Source organism: Pseudophryne corroboree, unplaced genomic scaffold, assembly GCF_028390025.1.
Source record: "Pseudophryne corroboree isolate aPseCor3 unplaced genomic scaffold, aPseCor3.hap2 scaffold_884, whole genome shotgun sequence".
Taxonomy (NCBI): Eukaryota; Metazoa; Chordata; class Amphibia; order Anura; family Myobatrachidae; genus Pseudophryne; species Pseudophryne corroboree.
In genome coordinates this window covers 236520-253706 of record NW_026970463.1, presented here as the reverse complement: position 1 = coordinate 253706, position 17187 = coordinate 236520, and the positions used below count along the sequence as shown (strand labels likewise).

Genomic DNA, 17187 nt, shown 5'->3' with positions numbered 1-17187 from the left:
GCATTCATGCTGATTTCTTGCAGCAGCTGGGCACTGTAACAGCTCCAGAGCTGCTCTGTAAGGCAAGTAAAAGGGTGTGGGCCCTGCAGCACCACCTGTAGTTCGCATTGTGCGTTGGAAGGCACAAAGTAAGCAGACGGGAGGAGAAGTCAGGATAGTACACAAGGGCATCCTTTTCTCTTAGTCCGTAGAGGATGCTGGGGTCACATTAAGAACCATGGGGTATAGACGGGATCCGCAAGAGACATGGGCACTTTAAGACTTTCAAAGGGTGTGAACTGGCTCCTCCCTCTATGCCCCTCCTCCAGACTCCAGTTATAGGAACTGTGCCCAGGGAGACGGACATTTCGAGGAAAGGATTTATTGTTAAACTAAGGTGAGCATCTTACCAGCTCACACCTTAAGCATGCCGCAGAACGTGGCATTCAACAGAACACAAGCCAACGGCATGAACAATTGCAGCAAAAAGCTGACCAGAACCGTAACACAACATGTGTATAACCACAAGTAATAACTGCAGACACAGTATGGACTGGGACGGGTGCCCAGCATCCTCTACGTACTAAGAGAAAAGGATTTACCGGTAGGTATTAAAATCCTATTTTCTCATACGACCTAGAGGATGCTGGGGTCACATTAAGAACCATGGGGTTATACCAAAGCTCTTGAACGGGTGGGAGAGTGCGTACGACTCTGCAGCACCGAATGACCCAACTTGAGGTTATCATCAGCCAAGGTATCAAACTTGTAAAACTTAGCAAAAGTGTTTACTAAATAGCTGCTCGGCAAAGTTGCAATGCCGAGACTCCCCGACCAGCTGCCCAGGACGAACCCACCTTTCTAGTAGAATGGGTCTTCACCTAATTCAGTAACGGCAATCCTGCCGTGGAATGAGCATGCTGAATTTTACCACAGATCCAGCGCATAATGGTCTGCATGGAAGCAGGACACCCAATCATGTTGGGAGCATACAGGACAAACAGAGCCTCTGTTTTCCTAATCTGAACCGTTCTGGTGACATAAATTTTCAAAGTTCTGACCACAGCCAGAGACTTTGACTCAACGAAGGTGTCAGTGGCCAAAGGCACCATGTGGAAAGATGAACCACCTTCGGCAGAAATTGTTGACGTGTCCTCAATTCTGCTCTATCTTCATGAAAGATCAAATAAAGGCTCTTGTGATACTGCATGGTTTGTACTGTTTTCCATGTGCTCCCAGATCTTTCAAGCAAGTAGCATGGTCAAGAAAGTTCTGTTTGAAAAGAAACAAACATTTACTGTCATTGTTATGCAAATAAACTTACATTAAAGCTAACAAGAAAGCACACTCGTTCTGTCTTTAAACTGATAAAAGAAACCCCAATAATATGGGGCATGCAAAAATTGAGATAAAACTCAGTTTTGCTCCTCTCCACGGAAATCTTTAATAAAAGGCGAAATATTTGTTAGTTCTGAAGAGAAACCAGAGCATGACCAAGATTCCACCTGTCGCCTGAGTGCCATGCCAGCAGTTCTCATTCAGCTCAAAGTGAGCACCCAATTTGAATGAAAGAAAGCAGATTTCTCACCAGGCTTCCCCTTGCTATAAACATGGTTTGTACTCTTTTCCATGTGCTCCCAGATCTTTCAAACAATTAGTGTGGTCAAGAAAGTTCTGTTTGAAAAGAAACAAACATTTACTGTCATTTCTATGCAAATGAGCTTACATTAAAGCACACTCGTTCTATCTTTAAACCAATAAAATAAAACCCCAATAAGATGGGGCATGCAAAAATTGAGATAAAACTCAGTTTTGCTCCTCTCCACGGAAATCTTTAGTAAAAGGCGAAAGATTTGTTCGTTCTGAAGAGAAACCACAGCATGACCAAGATTCTACCTGTCGCCTGAGTGCCATGCCAGCAGTCCTCATTCAGCTCAAAGTGAGCACCCAATTTGAAAGAAAGAAAGCAGATTTCTCACCAGGCTTCCCCTTGCTATAAACATGGTTTGTACTCTTTTCCATGTGCTCCCAGATCTTTCAAGCAATTAGTATAGTCAAGAAAGTTCTGTTTGAAAAGAAACAAACATTTACTGTCATTTCTACGCAAATGAGCTTACAGTAAAGCACACTCGTTCTATCTTTAAACTGATAAAAGAAACCCCAATAAGACGGGGCATGCAAAAATTGAGATAAAACTCAGTTTTGCTCCTCTCCACGGAAATCTTTAGTAAAAGGCAAAAGATTTGTTCGTTCTGAAGAACTAGCACAAGGGAACTCTCAAAAGAAGAACAAGGCTCTGAAACAAAGAAATCTGACTTTTACCAGAGCTGACCAGAGGAAAACACAAACACAGTCCCCCACTACCACAAATAAAGCAGTCGAGTTTCCCACATTTGGGGAAATCACAGGGGTCAGCATACCCAGAATGCAATGAATGAACCTCACCCTGGGAGAATAATCTTCATGACCATGGTATCTCCTATGCAAAATAAGTATGATTTGGGATAGAGCTGGGGAGGGCCGCTGCTCAGGCACATCTCTGTCAAGTTAAGGAGATTCAACTGAGGCAGCACAAGGGAACTCTCATCTGGGGACAACAACTGCAGGGAGAACACATATTTTCAGATGAACATGGGAGGGCAGAAGGCTGCCTAATACTGAAGCACCCCCAAACAACAAACCAAATGCAACAACTAGTGCAAGCATTCCTGGGGGAAGGCCTGCCGCAGATGGATTTGCATATGGTGATGTCATCCAAGCAGTGGGTCAAAGTTGGCTTCAACCCTCGTCTGCATATGAAAACAGAAAAGGGGCGTGCAGGGCATGGTGGCCTTTTGCGGCGCTTGTCTGACCCCTAGTTTGCATTAAACACCTCCACCCTCCTTCGGTGTGGGGCTCATGTTGGCTATGCCCCAGCCCCTGAAGCATTCAAGCTGATTTTTCTCCCAAACGAAAGACACTAGAATGAAAATTTTAAAGCCTCCTGTTAGTGCTTCATCTACACGTTATAGCCCTGAATTTTCCAATGCCTATCTCTTTGCAAAAGAGAGATATCGGCAAGGAAAAGCTGTATTGTACCTTTGCATTTTTCTCCCAAACGAAAGACACTAGAATGAAAATTTTAAAGCCTCCTGTTAGTGCTTCATCTACACGTTATAGCCCTGAATTTTCCAATGCCTAGCTCTTTGCAAAAGAGAGATATTGGCAAGGAAAAGCTGTATTGTACCTTTGCATTTTTCTCCCAAACGAAAGACACTAGAATGAAAATTTTAAAGTCTACTGTTAGAGCTTCATCTACACGTTATAGCCCTGAATTTTCCAATGCCTAGCTCTTTGCAAAAGAGAGATATCGGCAAGGAAAAGCTGTATTGTACCTTTGCATTTTTCTCCCAAACGAAAGACACTAGAATGAAAATTTTAAAGCCTCCTGTTAGTGCTTCATATACACGTTATAGCCCTGAATTTTCCAATGCCTATCTCTTTGCAAAAGAGAGATATCGACAAGGAAAAGCTGTATTGTACCTTTGCATTTTTCTCCCAAACGAAGGACATTAGAATGAAAATTTTAAAGCCTCCTATTAGTGCTTCATCTACACGTTATAGCCCTGAATTTTCCAATGCCTAGCTCTTTGCAAAAGAGAGATATCGGCAAGGAAAAGCTGTATTGTACCTTTGCATTTTTCTCCCAAACGAAAGACACTAGAATGAAAATTTTAAAGCCTCCTGTTAGTGCTTCATCTACACGTTATAGCCCTGAATTTTCCAATGCCTATCTCTTTGCAAAAGAGAGATATCGGCAAGGAAAAGCTGTATTGTACCTTTGCATTTTTCTCCCAAACGAAGGACACTAGAATGAAAATTTTAAAGCCTCCTATTAGTGCTTCACCTACACGTTATAGCCCTGAATTTTCCAATGCCTATCTCTTTGCAAAAGAGAGATATCGGCAAGGAAAAGCTGTATTGTACCTTTGCATTTTTCTCCCAAACGAAGGACACTAGAATGAAAATTTTAAAGCCTCCTGTGTTAGTGCTTCATCTATACGTTATAGCCCTGAATTTTCAAATGCCTATCTCTTTGCAAAAGAGAGATATCGGCAAGGAAAAGCTGTATTGTACCTTTGCATTTTTCTCCCAAAAAGAAAGATACTAGAATGAAAATTTTAAAGCCTCCTGTTAGTGCTTCATCTACACGTTATAGCCCTGAATTTTCCAATGCCTATCTCTTTGCAAAAGAGAGATATCGGCAAGGAAAAGCTGTATTGTACCTTTGCATTTTTCTCCCAAACGAAGGACACTAGAATGAAAATGTAAAAGCCTCCTGTTAGTGCTTCATCTACACGTTATAGCCCTGAATTTTCCAATGCCTAGCTCTTTGCAAAAGAGAGATATTGGCAAGGAAAAGCTGTATTGTACCTTTGCATTTTTCTCCCAAACGAAGGACACTAGAATGAAAATTTTAAAGCCTCCTGTTAGTGCTTCATCTACACGTTATAGCCCTGAATTTCCCAATGCCTATCTCTTTGCAAAAGAGAGATATCGGCAAGGAAAAACTGTATTGTACCTTTGCATTTTTCTCCCAAACGAAAGACACTAGAATGAAAATTTTAAAGCCTCCTGTTAGTGCTTCATCTACACGTTATAGCCCTGAATTTTCCAATGCCTAGCTCTTTGCAAAAGAGAGATATCGGCAAGGAAAAGCTGTATTGTACCTTTGCATTTTTCTCCCAAACGAAGGACACTAGAATGAAAATGTAAAAGCCTCCTGTTAGTGCTTCATCTACACGGTATAGCCCTGAATTTTCCAATGCCTAGCTCTTTGCAAAAGAGAGATATTGGCAAGGAAAAGCTGTATTGTACCTTTGCATTTTTCTCCCAAACGAAGGACACTAGAATGAAAATTTTAAAGCCTCCTGTTAGTGCTTCATCTACACGTTATAGCCCTGAATTTTCCAATGCCTATCTCTTTGCAAAAGAGAGATATCGGCAAGGAAAAACTGTATTGTACCTTTGCATTTTTCTCCCAAACGAAAGACACTAGAATGAAAATTTTAAAGCCTCCTGTTAGTGCTTCATCTACACGTTATAGCCCTGAATTTTCCAATGCCTAGCTCTTTGCAAAAGAGAGATATTGGCAAGGAAAAGCTGTATTGTACCTTTGCATTTTTCTCCCAAACGAAAGACACTAGAATGAAAATTTTAAAGCCTCCTGTTAGTGCTTCATCTACACGTTATAGCCCTGAATTTTCCAATGCCTAGCTCTTTGCAAAAGAGAGATATCGGCAAGGAAAAGCTGTATTGTACCTTTGCATTTTTCTCCCAAACGAAAGACACTAGAATGAAAATTTTAAAGCCTCCTGTTAGTGCTTCATCTACACGTTATAGCCCTGAATTTGTCCAATGCCTATCTCTTTGCAAAAGAGAGATATCGGCAAGGAAAAGCTGTATTGTACCTTTGCATTTTTCTCCCAAACGAAGGACACTAGAATGAAAATTTTAAAGCCTCCTGTTAGTGCTTCATCTACACGTTATAGCCCTGAATTTTCCAATGCCTATCTCTTTGCAAAAGAGAGATATCGGCAAGGAAAAGCTGTATTGTACCTTTGCATTTTTCTCCCAAACGAAAGACACTAGAATGAAAATTTTAAAGCCTCCTGTTAGTGCTTCATCTACATGTTATAGCCCTGAATTTTCCAATGCCTATCTCTTTGCAAAAGAGAGATATCGGCAAGGAAAAGCTGTATTGTACCTTTGCATTTTTCTCCCAAACGAAGGACATTAGAATGAAAATTTTAAAGCCTCCTATTAGTGCTTCATCTACACGTTATAGCCCTGAATTTTCCAATGCCTATCTCTTTGCAAAAGAGAGATATCGGCAAGGAAAAGCTGCATTGTACTTTTGCATTTTTCTCCCAAACGAAAGACACTAGAATGAAATTTTTAAAGCCTACTGTTAGTGCTTCATCTACACGTTATAGCCCTGCATTTTCCAATGCCTATCTCTTTGCAAAAGAGAGATATCGGCAAGGAAAAGCTGCATTGTACTTTTGCATTTTTCTCCCAAACGAAAGACACTAGAATGAAAATTGTAAAGCCTCCTGTTAGTGCTTCATCTACACGTTATAGCCCTGCATTTTCCAATGCCTAGCTCTTTGCAAAAGAGAGATATCGGCAAGGAAAAGCTGTATTGTACCTTTGCATTTTTCTCCCAAACGAAAGACACTAGAATGAAAATTTTAAAGCCTCCTGTTAGTGCTTCATCTACACGTTATAGCCCTGAATTTTCCAATGCCTATCTCTTTGCAAAAGAGAGATATCGGCAAGGAAAAGCTGTATTGTACCTTTGCATGTTTCTCCCAAACGAAGGACACTAGAATGAAAATTTTAAAGCCTCCTATTAGTGCTTCATCTACACGTTATAGCCCTGAATTTTCCAATGCCTATCTCTTTGCAAAAGAGAGATATCGGCAAGGAAAAGCTGTAATGTACCTTTGCATTTTTCTCCCAAACGATGGACACTAGAATGAAAATTTTAAAGCCTCCTTTTAGTGCTTCATCTACACGTTATAGCCCTGAATTTTCCAATGCCTATCTCTTAGCAAAAGAGAGATATCGGCAAGGAAAAGCTGTATTGTACCTTTGCATTTTTCTCCCAAACGAAAGACAGTAGAATGAAAATTTTAAAGCCTCCTGTTAGTGCTTCATATACACGTTATAGCCCTGAATTTTCCAATGCCTATCTCTTTGCAAAAGAGAGATATCGGCAAGGAAAAGCTGCATTGTACTTTTACATTTTTCTCCCAAACGAAAGACACTAGAATGAAAATTTTAAAGCCTCCTGTTAGTGCTTCATCTACACGTTATAGCCCTGAATTTTCCAATGCCTATCTCTTTGCAAAAGAGAGATATCGGCAAGGAAAAGCTGCATTGTACTTTTACATTTTTCTCCCAAACGAAAGACACTAGAATGAAAATTTTAAAGCCTCCTTTTAGTGCTTCATCTACACGTAATAGCCCTGAATTTTCCAATGCCTATCTCTTTGCAAAAGAGAGATATCGGCAAGGAAATGCTGTATTGTACCTTTGCATTTTTCTCCCAAACGAAAGACACTAGAATGAAAATTTTAAAGCCTCCTGTTAGTGCTTCATCTACACGTTATAGCCCTGAATTTTCCAATGCCTAGCTCTTTGCAAAAGAGAGATATTGGCAAGGAAAAGCTGTATTGTACCTTTGCATTTTTCTCCCAAACGAAGGACACTAGAATGAAAATTTTAAAGCCTCCTGTTAGTGCTTCATCTACACGTTATAGCCCTGAATTTTCCAATTCCTATCTCTTTGCAAAAGAGAGATATCGGCAAGGAAAAGCAGCATTGTACTTTTGCATTTTTCTCCCAAACGAAAGACACTAGAATGAAAATTTTAAAGCCTCCTGTTAGTGCTTTATCTACACGTTATAGCCCTGAATTTTCCAATGCCTAGCTCTTTGCAAAAGAGAGATATTGGCAAGGAAAAGCTGTATTGTACCTTTGCATTTTTCTCCCAAACGAAAGACACTAGAATGAAAATTTTAAAGTCTACTGTTAGTGCTTCATCTACACGTTATAGCCCTGAATTTTCCAATGCCTAGCTCTTTGCAAAAGAGAGATATCGGCAAGGAAAAGCTGTATTGTACCTTTGCATTTTTCTCCCAAACGAAAGACACTAGAATGAAAATTTTAAAGTCTACTGTTAGTGCTTCATCTACACGTTATAGCCCTGAATTTTCAAATGCCTAGCTCTTTGCAAAAGAGAGATATCGGCAAGGAAAAGCTGTATTGTACCTTTGCATTTTTCTCCCAAACGAAAGACACTAGAATGAAAATTTTAAAGCCTCCTGTTAGTGCTTCATCTACACGTTATAGCCCTGAATTTTCCAATGCCTATCTCTTTGCAAAAGAGAGATATCGGCAAGGAAAAGCTGTATTGTACCTTTGCATTTTTCTCCCAAACGAAAGACACTAGAATGAAAATTTTAAAGCCTCCTGTTAGTGCTTCATATACACGTTATAGCCCTGAATTTTCCAATGCCTATCTCTTTGCAAAAGAGAGATATCGGCAAGGAAAAGCTGCATTGTACTTTTACATTTTTCTCCCAAACGAAAGACACTAGAATGAAAATTTTAAAGCCTCCTGTTAGTGCTTCATCTACACGTTATAGCCCTGAATTTTCCAATGCATATCTCTTTGCAAAAGAGAGATATCGGCAAGGAAAAGCTGCATTGTACTTTTACATTTTTCTCCCAAACGAAAGACACTAGAATGAAAATTTTAAAGCCTCCTTTTAGTGCTTCATCTACACGTAATACCCCTGAATTTTCCAATGCCTATCTCTTTGCAAAAGAGAGATATCGGCAAGGAAATGCTGTATTGTACCTTTGCATTTTTCTCCCAAACGAAAGACACTAGAATGAAAATTTTAAAGCCTCCTGTTAGTGCTTCATCTACACGTTATAGCCCTGAATTTTCCAATGCCTATCTCTTTGCAAAAGAGAGATATCGGCAAGGAAAAGCTGTATTGTACCTTTGCATTTTTCTCCCAAACGAAGGACACTAGAATGAAAATTTTAAAGCCTCCTTTTAGTGCTTCATCTACACGTTATAGCCCTGAATTTTCCAATGCCTATCTCTTAGCAAAAGAGAGATATCGGCAAGGAAAAGCTGTATTGTACCTTTGCATTTTTCTCCCAAACGAAAGACACTAGAATGAAAATTTTAAAGCCTCCTGTTAGTGCTTCATATACACGTTATAGCCCTGAATTTTCCAATGCCTATCTCTTTGCAAAAGAGAGATATCGGCAAGGAAAAGCTGCATTGTACTTTTGCATTTTTCTCCCAAACGAAAGACACTAGAATGAAAATTTTAAAGCCTCCTGTTTGTGCTTCATCTACACGTTATAGCCCTGAATTTTCCAATGCCTATCTCTTTGCAAAAGAGAGATATCGGCAAGGAAAAGCTGCATTGTACTTTTACATTTTTCTCCCAAACGAAAGACACTAGAATGAAAATTTTAAAGCCTCCTTTTAGTGCTTCATCTACACGTAATAGCCCTGAATTTTCCAATGCCTATCTCTTTGCAAAAGAGAGATATCGGCAAGGAAATGCTGTATTGTACCTTTGCATTTTTCTCCCAAACGAAAGACACTAGAATGAAAATTTTAAAGCCTCCTGTTAGTGCTTCATCTACACGTTATAGCCCTGAATTTTCCAATGCCTATCTCTTTGCAAAAGAGAGATATCGGCAAGGAAAAACTGTATTGTACCTTTGCATTTTTCTCCCAAACGAAAGACACTAGAATGAAAAATTTAAAGCCTCCTGTTAGTGCTTCATCTACACGTTATAGCCCTGAATTTTCCAATGCCTATCTCTTTGCAAAAGAGAGATATCGGCAAGGAAAAGCTGTATTGTACCTTTGCATTTTTCTCCCAAACGAAAGACACTAGAATGAAATTTTTAAAGCCTACTGTTAGTGCTTCATCTACACGTTATAGCCCTGCATTTTCCAATGCCTATCTCTTTGCAAAAGAGAGATATCGGCAAGGAAAAGCTGTATTGTACCTTTGCATTTTTCTCCCAAACGAAAGACACTAGAATGAAATTTTTAAAGCCTACTGTTAGTGCTTCATCTACACGTAATAGCCCTGCATTTTCCAATGCCTATCTCTTTGCAAAAGAGAGATATCGGCAAGGAAAAGCTGCATTGTACTTTTGCATTTTTCTCCCAAACGAAAGACACTAGAATGAAAATTTTAAAGCCTCCTGTTAGTGCTTCATCTACACGTTATAGCCCTGAATTTTCCAATGCCTAGCTCTTTGCAAAAGAGAGATATTGGTAAGGAAAAGCTGTATTGTACCTTTGCATTTTTCTCCCAAACGAAAGACACTAGAATGAAAATTTTAAAGCCTCCTGTTAGTGCTTCATCTACACGTTATAGCCCTGCATTTTCCAATGCCTATCTCTTTGCAAAAGAGAGATAACGGCAAGGAAAAGCAGCATTGTACCTTTGCATTTTTCTCCCAAACGAAAGACACTAGAATGAAAATTGTAAAGCCTCCTGTTAGTGCTTCATCTACACGTTATAGCCCTGCATTTTCCAATGCCTAGCTCTTTGCAAAAGAGAGATATTGGCAAGGAAAAGCTGTATTGTACCTTTGCATTTTTCTCCCAAACGAAAGACACTAGAATGAAAAATTTAAAGCCTCCTGTTAGTGCTTCATCTGCACGTTATAGCCCTGCATTTTCCAATGCCTATCTCTTTGCAAAAGAGAGATATCGGCAAGGAAAAGCAGCATTGTACTTTTGCATTTTTCTCCCAAACGAAAGACACTAGAATGAAAATTTTAAAGCCTCCTGTTAGTGCTTCATCTACACGTTATAGCCCTGAATTTTCCAATGCCTATCTCTTTGCAAAAGAGAGATATCGGCAAGGAAAAGCAGCATTGTACTTTTGCATTTTTCTCCCAAACGAAAGACACTAGAATGAAAATTTTAAAGCCTCCTGTTAGTGCTTCATCTACACGTTATAGCCCTGAATTTTCCAATGCCTAGCTCTTTGCAAAAGAGAGATATTGGCAAGGAAAAGCTGTATTGTACCTTTGCATTTTTCTCCCAAACGAAAGACACTAGAATGAAAATTTTAAAGCCTCCTGTTAGTGCTTCATCTACACGTTATAGCCCTGAATTTTCCAATGCCTATCTCTTTGCAAAAGAGAGATATCGGCAAGGAAAAGCTGTAATGTACCTTTGCATTTTTCTCCCAAACGAAGGACACTAGAATGAAAATTTTAAAGCCTCCTGTTAGTGCTTCATCTACACGTTATAGCCCTGAATTTTCAAATGCCTATCTCTTTGCAAAAGAGAGATATCGGCAAGGAAAAGCTGTATTGTACCTTTGCATTTTTCTCCCAAACGAAAGACACTAGAATGAAAATTTTAAAGCCTCCTGTTAGTGCTTCATCTAAGCGTTATAGCCCTGAATTTTCCAATGCCTATCTCTTTGCAAAAGATAGATATCGGCAAGGAAAAACTGTATTGTACCTTTGCATTTTTCTCCCAAACGAAAGACACTAGAATGAAAATTTTAAAGCCTCCTGTTAGTGCTTCATCTACACGTTATAGCCCTGAATTTTCCAATGCCTAGCTCTTTGCAAAAGAGAGATATTGGCAAGGAAAAGCTGTATTGTACCTTTGCAGTTTTCTCCCAAACGAAAGACACTAGAATGAAAATTTTAAAGTCTACTGTTAGTGCTTCATCTACACGTTATAGCCCTGAATTTTCCAATGCCTAGCTCTTTGCAAAAGAGAGATATCGGCAAGGAAAAGCTGTATTGTACCTTTGCATTTTTCTCCCAAACGAAAGACACTAGAATGAAAATTTTAAAGCCTCCTGTTAGTGCTTCATCTACACGTTATAGCCCTGAATTTTCCAATGCCTATCTCTTTGCAAAAGAGAGATATCGGCTAAGAAAAGCTGTATTGTACCTTTGCATTTTTCTCCCAAACGAAGGACACTAGAATGAAAATTTTAAAGCCTCCTATTAGTGCTTCATCTACACGTTATAGCCCTGAATTTTCCAATGCCTATCTCTTTGCAAAAGAGAGATATCGGCAAGGAAAAGCTGTATTGTACCTTTGCATTTTTCTCCCAAACGAAGGACACTAGAATGAAAATTTTAAAGCCTCCTGTTAGTGCTTCATCTACACGTTATAGCCCTGAATTTTCCAATGCCTATCTCTTAGCAAAAGAGAGATATCGGCAAGGAAAAGCTGTATTGTACCTTTGCATTTTTCTCCCAAACGAAAGACACTAGAATGAAAATTTTAAAGCCTCCTGTTAGTGCTTCATATACACGTTATAGCCCTGAATTTTCTCATGCCTATCTCTTTGCAAAAGAGAGATATCGGCAAGGAAATGCTGCATTGTACTTTTACATTTTTCTCCCAAACGAAAGACACTAGAATGAAAATTTTAAAGCCTCCTGTTAGTGCTTCATCTACACGTTATAGCCCTGAATTTTCCAATGCCTATCTCTTTGCAAAAGAGAGATATCGGCAAGGAAAAGCTGCATTGTACTTTTGCATTTTTCTCCCAAACGAAAGACACTAGAATGAAAATTTTAAAGCCTCCTTTTAGTGCTTCATCTACACGTAATAGCCCTGAATTTTCCAAAGCCTATCTCTTTGCAAAAGAGAGATATCGGCAAGGAAATGCTGTATTGTACCTTTGCATTTTTCTCCCAAACGAAAGACACTAGAATGAAAATTTTAAAGCCTCCTGTTAGTGCTTCATCTACACGTTATAGCCCTGAATTTTCCAATGCCTAGCTCTTTGCAAAAGAGAGATATTGGCAAGGAAAAGCTGTATTGTACCTTTGCATTTTTCTCCCAAACGAAAGACACTAGAATGAAAATTTTAAAGCCTCCTGTTAGTGCTTCATCTACACGTTATAGCCCTGAATTTTCCAATGCCTATCTCTTTGCAAAAGAGAGATATCGGCAAGGAAAAGCTGTATTGTACCTTTGCATGTTTCTCCCAAACGAAGGACACTAGAATGAAAATTTTAAAGCCTCCTATTAGTGCTTCATCTACACGTTATAGCCCTGAATTTTCCAATGCCTATCTCTTTGCAAAAGAGAGATATCGGCAAGGAAAAGCTGTATTGTACCTTTGCATTTTTCTCCCAAACGAAGGACACTAGAATGAAAATTTTAAAGCCTTCTGTTAGTGCTTCATCTACACGTTATAGCCCTGAATTTTCAAATGCCTATCTCTTTGCAAAAGAGAGATATCGGCAAGGAAAAGCTGTATTGTACCTTTGCATTTTTCTCCCAAACGAAAGACACTAGAATGAAAATTTTAAAGCCTCCTGTTAGTGCTTCATCTACACGTTATAGCCCTGAATTTTCCAATGCCTAGCTCTTTGCAAAAGAGAGATATTGGCAAGGAAAAGCTGTATTGTACCTTTGCATTTTTCTCCCAAACGAAGGACACTAGAATGAAAATTTTAAAGCCTCCTGTTAGTGCTTCATCTACACGTTATAGCCCTGAATTTTCCAATGCCTATCTCTTTGCAAAAGAGAGATATCGGCAAGGAAAAGCAGCATTGTACTTTTGCATTTTTCTCCCAAACGAAAGACACTAGAATGAAAATTTTAAAGCCTCCTGTTAGTGCTTCATCTACACGTTATAGCCCTGAATTTTCAAATGCCTATCTCTTTGCAAAAGAGAGATATCGGCAAGGAAAAGCTGTATTGTACCTTTGCATTTTTCTCCCAAACGAAAGACACTAGAATGAAAATTTTAAAGCCTCCTGTTAGTGCTTCATCTACACGTTATAGCCCTGAATTTTCCAATGCCTATCTCTTTGCAAAAGAGAGATATCGGCAAGGAAAAGCTGTATTGTACCTTTGCATTTTTCTCCCAAACGAAGGACACTAGAATGAAAATTTTAAAGCCTCCTATTAGTGCTTCATCTACACGTTATAGCCCTGAATTTTCCAATGCCTATCTCTTTGCAAAAGAGAGATATCGGCAAGGAAAAGCTGTATTGTACCTTTGCATTTTTCTCCCAAACGAAGGACACTAGAATGAAAATTTTAAAGCCTCCTTTTAGTGCTTCATCTACACGTTATAGCCCTGAATTTTCCAATGCCTATCTCTTAGCAAAAGAGAGATATCGGCAAGGAAAAGCTGTATTGTACCTTTGCATTTTTCTCCCAAACGAAAGACACTAGAATGAAAATTTTAAAGCCTCCTGTTAGTGCTTCATATACACGTTATAGCCCTGAATTTTCCAATGCCTATCTCTTTGCAAAAGAGAGATATCGGCAAGGAAAAGCTGCATTGTACTTTTACATTTTTCTCCCAAACGAAAGACACTAGAATGAAAATTTTAAAGCCTCCTGTTAGTGCTTCATCTACACGTTATAGCCCTGAATTTTCCAATGCCTATCTCTTTGCAAAAGAGAGATATCGGCAAGGAAAAGCTGCATTGTACTTTTACATTTTTCTCCCAAACGAAAGACACTAGAATGAAAATTTTAAAGCCTCCTTTTAGTGCTTCATCTACACGTAATAGCCCTGAATTTTCCAATGCCTATCTCTTTGCAAAAGAGAGATATCGGCAAGGAAATGCTGTATTGTACCTTTGCATTTTTCTCCCAAACGAAAGACACTAGAATGAAAATTTTAAAGCCTCCTGTTAGTGCTTCATCTACACGTTATAGCCCTGAATTTTCCAATGCCTAGCTCTTTGCAAAAGAGAGATATTGGCAAGGAAAAGCTGTATTGTACCTTTGCATTTTTCTCCCAAACGAAGGACACTAGAATGAAAATTTTAAAGCCTCCTGTTAGTGCTTCATCTACACGTTATAGCCCTGAATTTTCCAATGCCTATCTCTTTGCAAAAGAGAGATATCGGCAAGGAAAAGCAGCATTGTACTTTTGCATTTTTCTCCCAAACGAAAGACACTAGAATGAAAATTTTAAAGCCTCCTGTTAGTGCTTCATCTACACGTTATAGCCCTGAATTTTCAAATGCCTATCTCTTTGCAAAAGAGAGATATCGGCAAGGAAAAGCTGTATTGTACCTTTGCATTTTTCTCCCAAACGAAAGACACTAGAATGAAAATTTTAAAGCCTCCTGTTAGTGCTTCATCTACACGTTATAGCCCTGAATTTTCCAATGCCTATCTCTTTGCAAAAGAGAGATATCGGCAAGGAAAAGCTGTATTGTACCTTTGCATTTTTCTCCCAAACGAAGGACACTAGAATGAAAATTTTAAAGCCTCCTATTAGTGCTTCATCTACACGTTATAGCCCTGAATTTTCCAATGCCTATCTCTTTGCAAAAGAGAGATATCGGCAAGGAAAAGCTGTATTGTACCTTTGCATTTTTCTCCCAAACGAAGGACACTAGAATGAAAATTTTAAAGCCTCCTTTTAGTGCTTCATCTACACGTTATAGCCCTGAATTTTCCAATGCCTATCTCTTAGCAAAAGAGAGATATCGGCAAGGAAAAGCTGTATTGTACCTTTGCATTTTTCTCCCAAACGAAAGACACTAGAATGAAAATTTTAAAGCCTCCTGTTAGTGCTTCATATACACGTTATAGCCCTGAATTTTCCAATGCCTATCTCTTTGCAAAAGAGAGATATCGGCAAGGAAAAGCTGCATTGTACTTTTACATTTTTCTCCCAAACGAAAGACACTAGAATGAAAATTTTAAAGCCTCCTGTTAGTGCTTCATCTACACGTTATAGCCCTGAATTTTCCAATGCCTATCTCTTTGCAAAAGAGAGATATCGGCAAGGAAAAGCTGCATTGTACTTTTACATTTTTCTCCCAAACGAAAGACACTAGAATGAAAATTTTAAAGCCTCCTTTTAGTGCTTCATCTACACGTAATAGCCCTGAATTTTCCAATGCCTATCTCTTTGCAAAAGAGAGATATCGGCAAGGAAATGCTGTATTGTACCTTTGCATTTTTCTCCCAAACGAAAGACACTAGAATGAAAATTTTAAAGCCTCCTGTTAGTGCTTCATCTACACGTTATAGCCCTGAATTTTCCAATGCCTAGCTCTTTGCAACAGAGAGATATTGGCAAGGAAAAGCTGTATTGTACCTTTGCATTTTTCTCCCAAACGAAGGACACTAGAATGAAAATTTTAAAGCCTCCTGTTAGTGCTTCATCTACACGTTATAGCCCTGAATTTTCCAATGCCTATCTCTTTGCAAAAGAGAGATATCGGCAAGGAAAAGCTGTATTGTACCTTTGCATTTTTCTCCCAAACGAAGGACACTAGAATGAAAATTTTAAAGCCTCCTTTTAGTGCTTCATCTACACGTTATAGCCCTGAATTTTCCAATGCCTATCTCTTAGCAAAAGAGAGATATCGGCAAGGAAAAGCTGTATTGTACCTTTGCATTTTTCTCCCAAACGAAAGACACTAGAATGAAAATTTTAAAGTCTACTGTTAGTGCTTCATCTACACGTTATAGCCCTGAATTTTCAAATGCCTAGCTCTTTGCAAAAGAGAGATATCGGCAAGGAAAAGCTGTATTGTACCTTTGCATTTTTCTCCCAAACGAAAGACACTAGAATGAAAATTTTAAAGCCTCCTGTTAGTGCTTCATCTACACGTTATAGCCCTGAATTTTCCAATGCCTATCTCTTTGCAAAAGAGAGATATCGGCAAGGAAAAGCTGCATTGTACTTTTACATTTTTCTCCCAAACGAAAGACACTAGAATGAAAATTTTAAAGCCTCCTGTTAGTGCTTCATCTACACGTTATAGCCCTGAATTTTCCAATGCCTATCTCTTTGCAAAAGAGAGATATCGGCAAGGAAAAGCTGCATTGTACTTTTACATTTTTCTCCCAAACGAAAGACACTAGAATGAAAATTTTAAAGCCTCCTTTTAGTGCTTCATCTACACGTAATACCCCTGAATTTTCCAATGCCTATCTCTTTGCAAAAGAGAGATATCGGCAAGGAAATGCTGTATTGTACCTTTGCATTTTTCTCCCAAACGAAAGACACTAGAATGAAAATTTTAAAGCCTCCTGTTAGTGCTTCATCTACACGTTATAGCCCTGAATTTTCCAATGCCTATCTCTTTGCATAAGAGAGATATCGGCAAGGAAAAGCTGTATTGTACCTTTGCATTTTTCTCCCAAACGAAGGACACTAGAATGAAAATTTTAAAGCCTCCTTTTAGTGCTTCATCTACACGTTATAGCCCTGAATTTTCCAATGCCTATCTCTTAGCAAAAGAGAGATATCGGCAAGGAAAAGCTGTATTGTACCTTTGCATTTTTCTCCCAAACGAAAGACACTAGAATGAAAATTTTAAAGCCTCCTGTTAGTGCTTCATATACACGTTATAGCCCTGCATTTTCCAATGCCTATCTCTTTGCAAAAGAGAGATATCGGCAAGGAAAAGCAGCATTGTACTTTTGCATTTTTCTCCCAAACGAAAGACACTAGAATGAAAATTTTAAAGCCTCCTGTTAGTGCTTCATCTACACGTTATAGCCCTGAATTTTCCAATGCCTATCTCTTTGCAAAAGAGAGATATCGGCAAGGAAAAACTGTATTGTACCTTTGCATTTTTCTCCCAAACGAAAGACACTAGAATGAAAATTTTAAAGCCTCCTGTTAGTGCTTC

General features: G+C 38.8%; 4 non-coding genes across 4 annotated transcripts; all 4 read right to left on the bottom strand.

Annotated features, from left to right (window-relative positions):
* Nucleotides 1-1354: 1354 nt before the first annotated feature.
* On the bottom strand, nucleotides 1355-1470 carry LOC135043950 (U5 spliceosomal RNA). The gene has a single exon (XR_010236721.1). It is a non-coding gene; the product is annotated as a U5 spliceosomal RNA (small nuclear RNA).
* Nucleotides 1471-1745: 275 nt separating this feature from the next.
* LOC135043945 (U5 spliceosomal RNA) lies at nucleotides 1746-1861 on the bottom strand. Its single transcript, XR_010236716.1, has one exon. It is a non-coding gene; the product is annotated as a U5 spliceosomal RNA (small nuclear RNA).
* Nucleotides 1862-2135: 274 nt separating this feature from the next.
* On the bottom strand, nucleotides 2136-2252 carry LOC135043951 (U5 spliceosomal RNA). Its single transcript, XR_010236722.1, has one exon. It is a non-coding gene; the product is annotated as a U5 spliceosomal RNA (small nuclear RNA).
* Nucleotides 2253-2311: 59 nt separating this feature from the next.
* LOC135043983 (U1 spliceosomal RNA) lies at nucleotides 2312-2475 on the bottom strand. The gene has a single exon (XR_010236752.1). It is a non-coding gene; the product is annotated as a U1 spliceosomal RNA (small nuclear RNA).
* Between the last annotated feature and the right edge of the window lie 14712 nt (nucleotides 2476-17187).